The sequence below is a fragment of the Sciurus carolinensis genome, chromosome 2 (assembly GCF_902686445.1).
Source record: "Sciurus carolinensis chromosome 2, mSciCar1.2, whole genome shotgun sequence".
NCBI lineage: Eukaryota > Metazoa > Chordata > Mammalia > Rodentia > Sciuridae > Sciurus > Sciurus carolinensis.
Window position 1 is genome coordinate 94,259,049 of NC_062214.1, and position 11,604 is coordinate 94,270,652.

Here is an 11,604-nt window from a genome sequence, read left to right on the forward strand (position 1 = left end):
ATGGGCAAAGGAGATCCTAAGAAGCGGAGGGGCAAAACGTCATCCTACACATTCTTTGTGCAAACTTCCCGGAGGAGCACAAGAAGAAGCTCCAGATGCTTCAGTCAACTCCTCAGAGTTTCTAAGTGCTCAGAGAGGGGGAAGACCATGTCTGCTAAAGAGAAAGGAAAAACTGAAGACACGGCAAAGGCGGACAAGGCTCGTGACCAAAGAGAAATGAGAACCTATATCCCTCCTAAAGGGGAAACGAAAAAGAAGGTCAAGGGTCCCAATGCACCCAAGAGGCCTGCGTCGGCCTTCTTCTGTTTCGAGTATCGCCCCCAAATCAAAGGGGAACATCCTGGTCTGTCCATTGGTGGTGTTGCAAAGAAACTGGGAGAGATGTGGGATGACATTGCTGCAGAGGACAAGTAGCCTTAGGAAAAGAAAGCTGCAAATGGAAGGAAGAATACAAAGAGGAAATCGCTGCCCTCCGAGTAGAGGAAAATCTGATGCAGCAAAAAAGGGAGTTGTCAAGACTTACAAAGCAAGAAAAAGAAGGAAGAGGGGGAAGAGAAGGAAGATGAAGAGGATGAAGATAAAAAAATTGGTTCAGGTGGCAGGTTTTGTTTTGTTTTGTTTTTTATCTATAAAGCATTTAACACCCCTGTATGCAACTCACTCCTTTTAAAGAGGAAAAAAATTGAATGTAAGGCTATGTAAGATTTGTTTTGTTAATTGCCTGTAATCTTTTTCTGTGAAGTGTCTGTCCAGTTCCTTGGCCCATTTATTGATTGGATTCTTTGTATTTTTGGTGTAAAGTTTGTTAAGTTCTTTATGAATCTTGGAGATAAGTGCTCTATCTGAAGTACATGTGGAAACGATTTTCTCCCACTCTGTAGACTTTCTTTTCACATTGTTGATTGTATCCTTTGCTGAGAAAAACCTTTTTAGTTTGAATCTATCCCATTTATTGATCCTTGTTTTTATTTTTTTTTTGTGTCCTTTAGGAGTCTTGTTAAGGTCCTAAGCCACCATGATGAAGATTTGGGCCAACTTTTTCTTCTATTTGGTGAAGAATCTGTGGTCTAATTCCTATGTCCTTGATCCACTTTGAGTTGAGTTTTGTGCAGGGTAAGAGATAAGAGTTTAATTTCATTTTACTACATATGGATTTCCAGTTTTGCCAGCACCATTTTTTGAACAGGCTATCTTTTCTCCATTGTACGTTCTTGACTCCTTTGTCTAGTATGAGGTAAATGTATTTATGTGGATTTGTCTCTGTGTCTTCTATTCTTTACCATTGGTCTGCCTGTCTATTTTGGTACCAATACCATGCTGTTTTTGTTACTATTATTCTATAGCATAGTTTAAGGTCTGGTATTGTGATACTCCTGCTTTACTCTTCCTGCTCAGGATTGCTTTCGCTATTCCAGGTCTCTTATTCTTCCAGATGAATTTCATGATTGCTTTCTCTATTTTTATGAGGAACGTCATTGGGATTTTAATTAGAATTGCATTGAATCTGTATAGTGCCTTTGGTAGTATGGTCATTTTGACAATATTAATTCTGCCTATCCAAGAAGATGGGAGATCTTTCCATCTTCTAAGTTTTTCTTTAATGTCTTTCTTTAGTGTTCTGTAGTTTTCATTGTAGAGGTCTTTCACCTCTTGTTATATTAATTCCCAAGTATTTTATTTTTTTGACGCTATAGTGAATGAAGCGGTTTTCCTAATTTCTCTTTCAGTGTATACATCGCTTATGAATAGGAATGCATTAGATTTGTGTGGGTTGATTTTATATCTTGTTACTTTGCTGAATTCATTTATTAGTTCTAGAAGTTTTCTGGTGGAATTTTTTGAATTCTGTCTATATAGAATCATGTCATTGGCAAATAGTGATAGCTTGAGTTCTTTTTTTCCTATTTGTATCCCTTTAATTTCTTTGATCTGTCTGATTGCTCTGGCTAGTGTTTCCAGGATGGTGTTGTGAGTAGAAGTGGTAAAAGAGGGCATCCTTGTCTTGTTCTAGTTTTTAGGGGGAATACTTTCAGTTCTTCTCCATTTAGATTGATCTTGGCTATGGGCTTAGTATAGATAGCCTTTATAATGTTGAGGTATGTTCCTTCTATCCCTACTTTTTCTTGTGTTTTGAGCATGAAAGGATGCTGTATTTTATCAAACACTTTCTCAGCATCTATTGAAATAATCATATGATTCTTTAAGTCTATTAATGTGATGAATTACCTTTATTGGTTTTCAGATGTTGAACCAACCTTGCATCCCTGGGATAAACCCCACTTGATCATGGTGCACTATCTTTTTAATATGTTTTTGTATGCGATTTGCCAGAATTTTGTTAAGGATTTTTACATCTATGTTCATCAGGGATATTGGTCTAAGTTTTGTTTCCCTGATGCATCTTTGTCTTGTTTTGGTATCAAAGTGATACTAGCTTCATAGAATGAGTTTGGAAGAATTCCCTCCTTTTTTATTTCATGGAATACTTTGAGGAGTATTGGTATTAGTTCTCTTTTAAAGGTCTCGTAGAACTCGACCGAGAATTCATCTGGTCCCAGGCTTTTCTTGGTTGGTAGGCTTTTGATGGCTTCTTCTATTTCAGTGCTTGAAATTGATCTGTTTATGTATGTCTTCCTAATTCAGTTTGGGAGGATCATATGTCTCCAAAAATTTGTCAAAGTCTTTGATATTTTCTATTTTGTTGGAGTATAGATTTTCAAAATAGCTTCTAATTATGTTTTGTATTTCAATAGTGTCTGTTGTGACAGTTCCTTTTTCATTCGGAATTTTAGTAATTTGAGTTTTCTCTCTCCTTCTTTGTTAGTGTGGCTAAGGGCTTATCAATTTTGTTTATTTTTTCAAAGAATGACCTTTTTATTTTGTCAATTTTTTTCAGTTGTTTCTTTTGTTTCAATTTCATTTTTTTCAGCTTTGATTTTAATTATTTCCTGTTTTCTACTATGTTTGGTGTTGATCTGTTCTTTTTCTAGGGCTTTTAGCTATAATGTTAGGTTGTTTATTTGTTGACTTTTTCTTCTTTTATTGAAAGTGCTCCATGTAATGAATTTTCCTCTTAGTACTGCTTTCAGAGTGTCCCAGAGATTTTGATATATTGTATCTTTGTTCTCATTTACCTCTAAGAATTTTTTTATTTCCCCCCTGATGTCTTCTGTTATCATTTCATCATTCAATAGCATATTATTTTAATCTCCAGGTGTTGGAGTAGTTTCTGTTTTTTATTTTGTCATTGATTTCTAATTCCATTCCATTATGCTCTGATAGAATACAAGGTAGTATCTCTTTTTGTATTTGCTAAGAGTAACTTTGTGGCATAACATATGGTCTATTTTAGAGGAAGATCCATGTGCTGCTGAGAAGAAAGTGTATTCACTCATTGATGGATGAAATATTCTATATATGTCCATTAAGTCTAAATTATTGATTGTGTTATTGAGATCTATGGTTTCTTTGTTCAAATTTTTTGTTTGAAAGATCTGTCGAGTGGTGAGAGAGGTGTGCTAAAGTCACCTAGTATTATTGTGTTGTGGTCTATTTGGTTCTTGGAATTGAGAAGGATTTGTTTAACATACATGGATGAGCCATTGTTTGGGACATAAATATTTATGATTGTTATGTCTTGCTGATTTATGGTTCCCTTAAGCAGTATGTAATGTCCTTCTTTATTCCTTGTGACTAACTTTGGCTTGAAGTCCATTTTATCTAATATGAGGATGGATTGGATATCCCCACTTTTTTACTGAGTCCATGTGCATGGTATGTTTTTTCCCATCCTTTCACCTTTAGTCTGTGGATAACTTTTTCTATGAGATGAGTCTCTTTCAGGTAGCATATTGTTGGATACTTCTTTTTAATCCAATCTGCCAGTCTGTCTTTTGATTGATGCGTTCAGGCCATTAACATTCAGGGTTATTACTGAGATATGATTTGTATTCCCGGTCATTTTGGCTTATTTTTGGTTTTCAACTTGACTTGATTTCTCCTTTATTTGGCTATTCCTTTAGGGTAGTTCCTCCCTTTGCTGACTTACATTGTTGTTTTTCATTTCTTCCACGTGGAATATTTTACTGAGAATGTTCTGTAGTGCTGGCTTTCTATTTGTAAATTCTTTTACCTTTTGTTTATCATGGAAGGATTTTATTTTGTCATCAAATCTGAAGGCAAGTTTTGCTGAATATAAGATTCTTTGTTGGCATCCATTTTCTTTCAGAGCTTGAAAAATGCTGTTTCAGGCCCTTCTAACTTTTAGGGTCTGGGTTGAGAAATTTGCTGATATCTATATTGGTTTCCCCCTGAATAAGATTTTTTTCTCTTACAGCCTTTAAATTCTATCTTTATTTTGTATGTTAGGCATTTTCATTATAATGTGACTTGGTGTGGGTCTTATAATTTCGTATATTTGGAGTCCTATAAGCCTCTTGTGTTTGATTTTCCATTTCATTCTTCAGATTTGGGAAATTTTCTGATATTATTTCATTGAATAGATTGTTCATTCCTTTAGTTTGCTTCTCTGTGACTTCCTCAATCCCAATAATTCTTAAATTTGGTCTTTTGATAATATCCCTTAATTCTTGGAGATTCTGTTCATGATTTCTTACCATCTTCTCTGTTTAGTCAACTTTGTTTTCAAAATTAAATATTTTGTCTTCAATGTCTGAGGTTCTGTCTTCCAGGTGTTCGATTGGTTATGCTTTCTATGGAGTTTTTAATATGGTTTATTGTTTCCTTCATTTCAAGAATTTGTTTGTTTGTTTGTTTTCCAGAATCTCTATGTCTTTATTGAAATGATCCTTTGCTTCCTGCATTTGCTCTTTTAACTGTTGATTGGTGTGATCATTCAATGCCTACATTTGCTCTCTTATCTCATTGTTTGCTTCCCTGATCATTTTAATTATGTACATTCTGAACTCCCTTTCTGACATTTCTTCTGTCATTGGATTTTATTGATGTAGCATCTAGGTTTGTTTGAGACATTTTCTTCCCTTGTTTTCTCATATTGCTCATGTATCTTCCCCTCTAGGAGTACAAATCTGAGATATTGCAGTTTCCCCCCTATAGACTTATAGTGTCCCTGCAGGTTTCCAATAACTCACCTCCTTGTCTTCAGTAACCTGAGGTCTTAGAGGAACCTGATAATGCAGTGACCCAAAAAGGATGCTGCCCCTCTAGGGATGGTGGCCTCCAGATGGTTTATATTTCCTGCTAGTGAGTAGAGGCACCTCCACGTGTTGACAGATGATCAACCATAGGGACACTAGACTTTGGGCTGGGGCCCGACTGGTCTGGGCTTGAGTCTCTGGGCCTACATCCCCAGCGCAGAAGTCTTGCCCAGCAGCTCTGGTTCTGGAGGTTCAGTGGCATGGCCACAGTGTCAGGTTGGCCCTGGCGAGGACTTCATGGAGTATGGCATCACAATAGTGGGACTCTCCCAGTGGAGACTGAAGTCAGTGAGGCCCACTGCTGCTCTTGTTTGGATGTCCAGTTGCCCTCTAAAGCCTGTGTGCCCAAAGGCTTGGTTCCCAAGTTCTGGTTACTCCATTTTAATAAGATGAAATATTTTGTTAACAGTTAGCATTTTAACTTTGTAAATTAATCAGATGTCTCTAACAAACATTTAAAAACCAAGATATCAGATAAGTGTGTTGAACAGTATCTGCTATCTCTTTCCTGTTGAAGAAAAGTCCTGAAAGATGCTGAGCTTTCCAAAAGTCAAAACCAAAGAGCTACCATTAGCTGTCAAGAACAAGGCACATAGCGTGCAGCTGAGTTGATGTGGGTGAGTTTCTGACGTTGTAAATGGCCAAAGTTGTCACGACTTTCCTAAGTTCAGTTTCCTTTTTCTCAAAGTGGACCATCATGGAGCAACTTGTGTCCTAACTCTCCTGCTGTTGGCTCTCAGCAAGTTTTCCAGCACCATGGAGAGGCTTGGAGAGCCAGGTCTGCCCAAGAAATAAGGAGCTGACGCTGCTCTGGGGTGCCAAATTCATTGCTGAAATCTTGGTCCTCGTCCTTGATGCCAATCCAATAGCAAGGACACTGTTTTGAGAAAAAAGGAAAAAGTTTTATTACATTGCTAGCAAAGGAGAGAAACAAGGGACTCCTATCCCCAAAGCTGTAATTCTTTCATCAGCAGGAACAGGGGACTTTTAAAAAGGTGTCTCAAAGGCTACATTCCACATGTTCTCTCGATTCCATTCTTTTTAATGACTGAATAATATTCCTTTGTGTATATAATCACATTTTCTTTACAACAGAGATTACTTTTGTTTTGTTTTTATTGATGCTGAGAAACCTGCCTTACGTCTGTTCCTTATAGTCCGCTCTTGTTTCTGTGAAGATCTTATTTGTGATAATGTGCAGTTTCGTTAGGATGTATATGGCAGTGGAATTATTTTTATTCTATTTTACTGGATCTAAGGATATATTTTCATAAGTTCTAGAAGAATCTTATCCATCATCTCTCTGAATATTGCTTCCTTCTCATACTTTTTACTACATCTTTCTGGAACTCCTAAGAAATACATAATTTCTAATTTTTGTATCCTTTCTCTTTTGTAGCCTTCCTTTCTGTCTCTCTCTCTCATATCCTGGTGGCAATAGCCTTGAAGTTATTCTCCTTTTATTAGTATCTCTAGACTGGTGTATCATCTCATGTAAGAGAATAATACTTGAATTCTTGTTGCTGATTTTTAAGCATAATATTAAAAGATGTTTTCAGTAATTAAAAAAAAAGATATTTTGAACAGAATAAGGTCTGCTTAAAAATAAAGGATATGTTGAAGTCCTAACCTCCAGTACTTCAGGATTTGGCCTTATTTAGGGGTACTGTCCTAGGAAGGGAATGTTCATGTTCTGGAATGAGTTCTTTCTAAAAAATTTTTTTCATTGGTGCATGATAATTACTCATAATAGTAGGATTCATTGTTACAAATTCATACATGCACACAATATAACGACATTGTTTAGTCAATTATTTGGATTTTTTCTAGTACCTTTTCTTTCCTTTCCCTCTTCTCTCCCCTGGTTTCTTTCCTCTACCAGTTCCCCTTCTGTTTTCGTGAGCACCCCCTCAGACCTTTATTTTCCCTTTCCCTTTATTCTCTGTAGCTTCCACATTTGAGGGAAAACCTATGAACCTTGACTTTGAGTTTAGCTTATTTCACTTAACATAATGCTCTCGAGAATCACAGTCTTTGGGATAGGAGTTCCCTGTGTTTCTCCTTTGCTAGCAAAGCAATAAACCTTCTTTTACCTTTTTTTTTAAAAAAAGTGTCCTTGTTATTGGATTGGCATTGGAGACATGGAACAACTTTTGGCAACAAAATGAGCTTCTTGTTTGGCTAAATGTTGGGCTGAGTTGGGAGGCCTTGGTGTTAGTCCTGTTCTGCTAATATCTGGCTGTCTGCCTTCAATCAAGACCTAAAACCCTTTATGGCCTCAGTTTCTATATCTTTAAAATGAGGCACTCAAACATGGTTATTTCTAAGTCCCTCTCCAGCTCTGACATGCTGTGTGTGTTCCCACAGTTTGTGTCTCTGGCCAATTTTTATAGCCACCTCTGCCACTACCTTCCTTTCAAAGATTCTTTTGATATACCTTTGAAATAAACCCTTATATTTGGTTTCAGTTAAGTTAGAAAAAGATTCACGGTTTTATTTTCCATTATAATGACTAAGTTCTCTTGATATAAATCTGTAAGTAAATCAGGTTTCTAGGTAGAAGTTGTGGTAAAGATTTAAAAAAAACCATAATGCTCTTAAGTTCCATTCATTTTCCTGTGAATGATATAATTTTATTCTTTTTTATGCTTGCATGAAGTGCCATTGTGTGAGTATACCATGTTTTCTTTACCAATTCATCTGTTGATAGGCACCAAGGCTATTTCCATAATTTGGCTATTGTGAATTGTGCTGCTATAAACACGGGTATGCATGTATCACTAGAGTGTGATGACTTTAATTCTTTAGGGAAAATACTGAGGAGTGTTAGAGCTGGGTCATATGTTGCTTCCATGTCTACACTTTTGAGGACTCTCCATACTGATTTCCAGGGTAGTTGCACTAATTTGCAATCCAACCAACACTGTAAAAGGGTTCTTTTTTCCCCTCACATCCTCTCTAGCATTTATCATTATTTTTATTCTTGATAGCTGCCATTCTGACCAGAGTGAGATGAAATCTCACTGCAGTTTTGATTTACAGGAAATAGGGTCTTGATAGAGGTTATCAAGTTAAACTGAGGTTGATAGTGTGGGTCCTAATCTACTATGACTGATATTCTTATTAAAAAAACCTGCAATTTGGACACAGAGACATGCCTGCAGGCAGGACAGGGAGAACAGGGAAAGAGAACACCATGAGAAGACTGGAGTTACACTTCTGTAAGTGATGACACAGAGTGGCTATCAGAAGCTGAAAAAGACAGGGAAGGATTCTTCCTCACAGGTTTAGGAGCGAGCATTGCTCGGGCAACACCTTGATTTCAGACTTGCAACCTCTAGAACTAGGAGGTGATGCATTTCTGTTTGAAGGTATCCAGTCTGTGGTCCTTTGTTATGATGGCCATGGTGTTATGACACCATTTATTTTATTCTAAATTTCAGTGATTCTGTTTGTTTTTTAATTTCTAGAAGGACAACATGATTCTTTTTCAACTCTATTTCTTCTTATTATACACTATCTTCTTGCATCATGGTTTTTATTTTGTCTATTTTTAATCATTTTAAATACATTTTAACTACATGTTTACGCCTACTTCAGACTGTTCTATTATATTAAATCCTCAGCATATTGTTTCCTGTTCTGTCTGCTCACTCTCACTGAGGGAGGATCACTTCTTCTCGTGACTTGTAATTTTTTCCTTTTAATTGTGAGCTTCCTTTCAGCAGGACTGTGCCATGTCTTGGTCTTGAGGATTGCCATGCCCTTTGGGTTGTGAAACTATTTCTGTAGTTTTATTTTTTTCTTATGATGGACATCTCAGTGGATTCATTGGTCTGTAGCCAGTTTTTATTTTAATTTCTCTACTGAGATTTCCTTACAGGTGGGTGACATGAACCACCCTGCCTACCCTAACAAGTGTGGAGTTTCAATTTTCTATAGTTTATTTTTGTACCACTTGGAGCTAGGAAAAGACAAAGCTCCTCGTGTCTTCCCTTGGATGTGCCTTCTAGACTCTTGATTCACACTGAGCTGTCAGTTGTAGCTCTTCCCTTGCAGGGCCCCCCTGTCGTGAAGGGGGCCCTTTGCCCTGGACTTGCCCTCAGGTCTGTCTCTAGTTCCACACTTTACTGGACTGTCAGAGCCCCACTGCCTAGTGGATGAGATGGCAGCCCTGACTACATGTTGCTCTTCGCTTCTAGTATCTGGCCATTTCTTTCTTCTTATTCTCTCTCACCAGTTGGGTTTTGTTTCAAAAAAACTTTTTCTACATCTCCCCCAGCATTTTTACACATTTTTATAAGAAAAAGGTTGGGGCTGTGCTTGAACAGTCTGCCATTTCACTGGAACGGAAACCAGGACCAACATCTGACATTGAATGATTGTGAAGAATGGTCAGTACATGCTGATAGGTTTTAAGGAGGGAGAGACTCACCATGGAGTAGGATTTCTGAGCACTGAGAAATGCTAGAGAGAGTTCAGAGAAGGGAAGGATTAAAATGTTTTTAAAAATATTTTTACACGTCAATTAGATGTAGGGCTATATGGGAGGAGAAAGTTATGTCTCTCCTGTCCAGTGATCATGTGTGCACAGTGCTCTTATTCTCTGTAGATTGACAACTCTCCTCTTTTTCCTGCTCTTCCCTATGTCTTTCCTTTGCAGAAACAAAACTGATCCATGAACTGCAGGAAGCCAGGTTTTTACAGGAAACACATGACTTCAAAACCTTACCATGCTGACTTAGTCCTTAAGGCAAAGGATGGTTGTGAAGAAAGGAATCAAAGATGTTCCCAGGGTGTATCAACCTGTAGCTAATAGAGGGAGGACATGCCAGTCAAAATTTTGGTTTTTAAGTTTTAATTCCATCAACTGTGACTTGGTTATCTGAAGAGAGTATGGAAAACTAATCTCCTGTTCCACTATGGAAATGCCCTCAACACAAAGTGGAGCTATCTACCTCATCTAACTCCTAGGGGTGGTTACAAGAATAAAGAAAAAGGAGAAGTGAACATGCTTTAAAATAAAAATGTGTTATATTAGACAGGCAGCATCATGTAGTGGTTTAGAGCACAAATGGAGAGCCATGCTGGGTTTGAAGCTCCAGGTCTGCCATTTACTGTTTGGGCATCTTGTTCAAATTACCTGTGCTTCAGTTTTCTCACCTGTAAAATGTGGTTAGCAACAGATGTTCTTCTTAGGATTGCTGTAGTGATTCAATGAAAGTTCTCATTAAGTGTTATGTTTTATCATATCTCTTTAACACCATGATCTATAGAAGAGAATTAATTTTAGGTCCAGGAATCCAAAGCAAATCTAGAGATCAGTATTTGAGAACTCTCTAAAATTGGACCCCAGACTGTGTGTGTGTGCATGCACACATGCATGAGCTCATTGTGGAAGAATGGCACATTTTCTGTGGCAGACAGTTCATATTTTTCTTCAGATTCTTAACCAAAAAAAAAAAAAAAAAAAAAACCACTTTGGTTTGAATTTAAGGTTTTGTTGGAATCTCAGGATCATAGAACTAAATACTTTAAGTATTCCAGTTTTGTGGCCCTTATTTAGTTCAATAAGCATTGATGAGGAGCTGGGTGCTGGTCCATGACTCAGCCTTGCTGGAGCAATGCCCTCATCCAGTTGACTCTCTCTGTTCTTAGGGAAGAAATGGTGGCCTCCTGAGGGACCTAAATGAGAACCCAGAAAGTCACTCAGGTGATTTCTGCTGAAGGCCATTAATGCCATGTCTTCCTTTCTAGGCAATTTCATTGCCAGGTGAGTCAATGGTATTACTATGATTGTCTGTGAAAGGACTGTAGATTCATTTCTAGCTTTTACTTGAAAGTAATATAGAATTTTCTCCTTTTCCCATGAAATGCCATGAGCCTTATGGTCTTCCCAGTGAAAACTGAAGGTCATAAGATTAGGAGGTCTTGGTGAATTATCCCAGAATCTATGATGGAGAACTCCCCCAAACTTGATGAATTGTTAATAGACACAAGGCTTGCTGGGCATGGGGGTACATGTGTGTAATTCTAGAAACTCAGGAGGCAAGGCAAGAAGATTTCAAATTCAAGGCCAGCCTCAGTAACTTAGCTTCAAAATGAAAAGGGCTGGGGATGTAGCTTGGTGGTAGAGCCCCCCAGCTTCAATCCCCAGTATATATTAAAAAAAATCACAAGGCTCTTTCCTTCTATCCTTTGCATCTCTTTGACTTAACCCAGGCACTTCAAGAGATTTGGAAAGACTTGCAAACGTGTAAATGTCAAACTTTATTTCTTTTTAATAATGTGTGTCATCTAAATAGTGTTACCATCACTAGGGAATGCTGTATTTTGTTGTTTTCTTATGCTCTGCTCTCAGATGCCTTTTAACATATGTAAAAATATTTATATAGTTTTTCAGATCCACAGCATTCAGTACAAAAAT

At 37.5% G+C, this 11,604-nt stretch overlaps 1 pseudogene; it reads left to right on the forward strand.

Moving 5' to 3' along the window:
- LOC124976367 (high mobility group protein B1-like) lies at positions 1 to 1,749 on the forward strand (annotated as a pseudogene).
- The last annotated feature ends 9,855 nt before the right edge of the window (positions 1,750 to 11,604 follow it).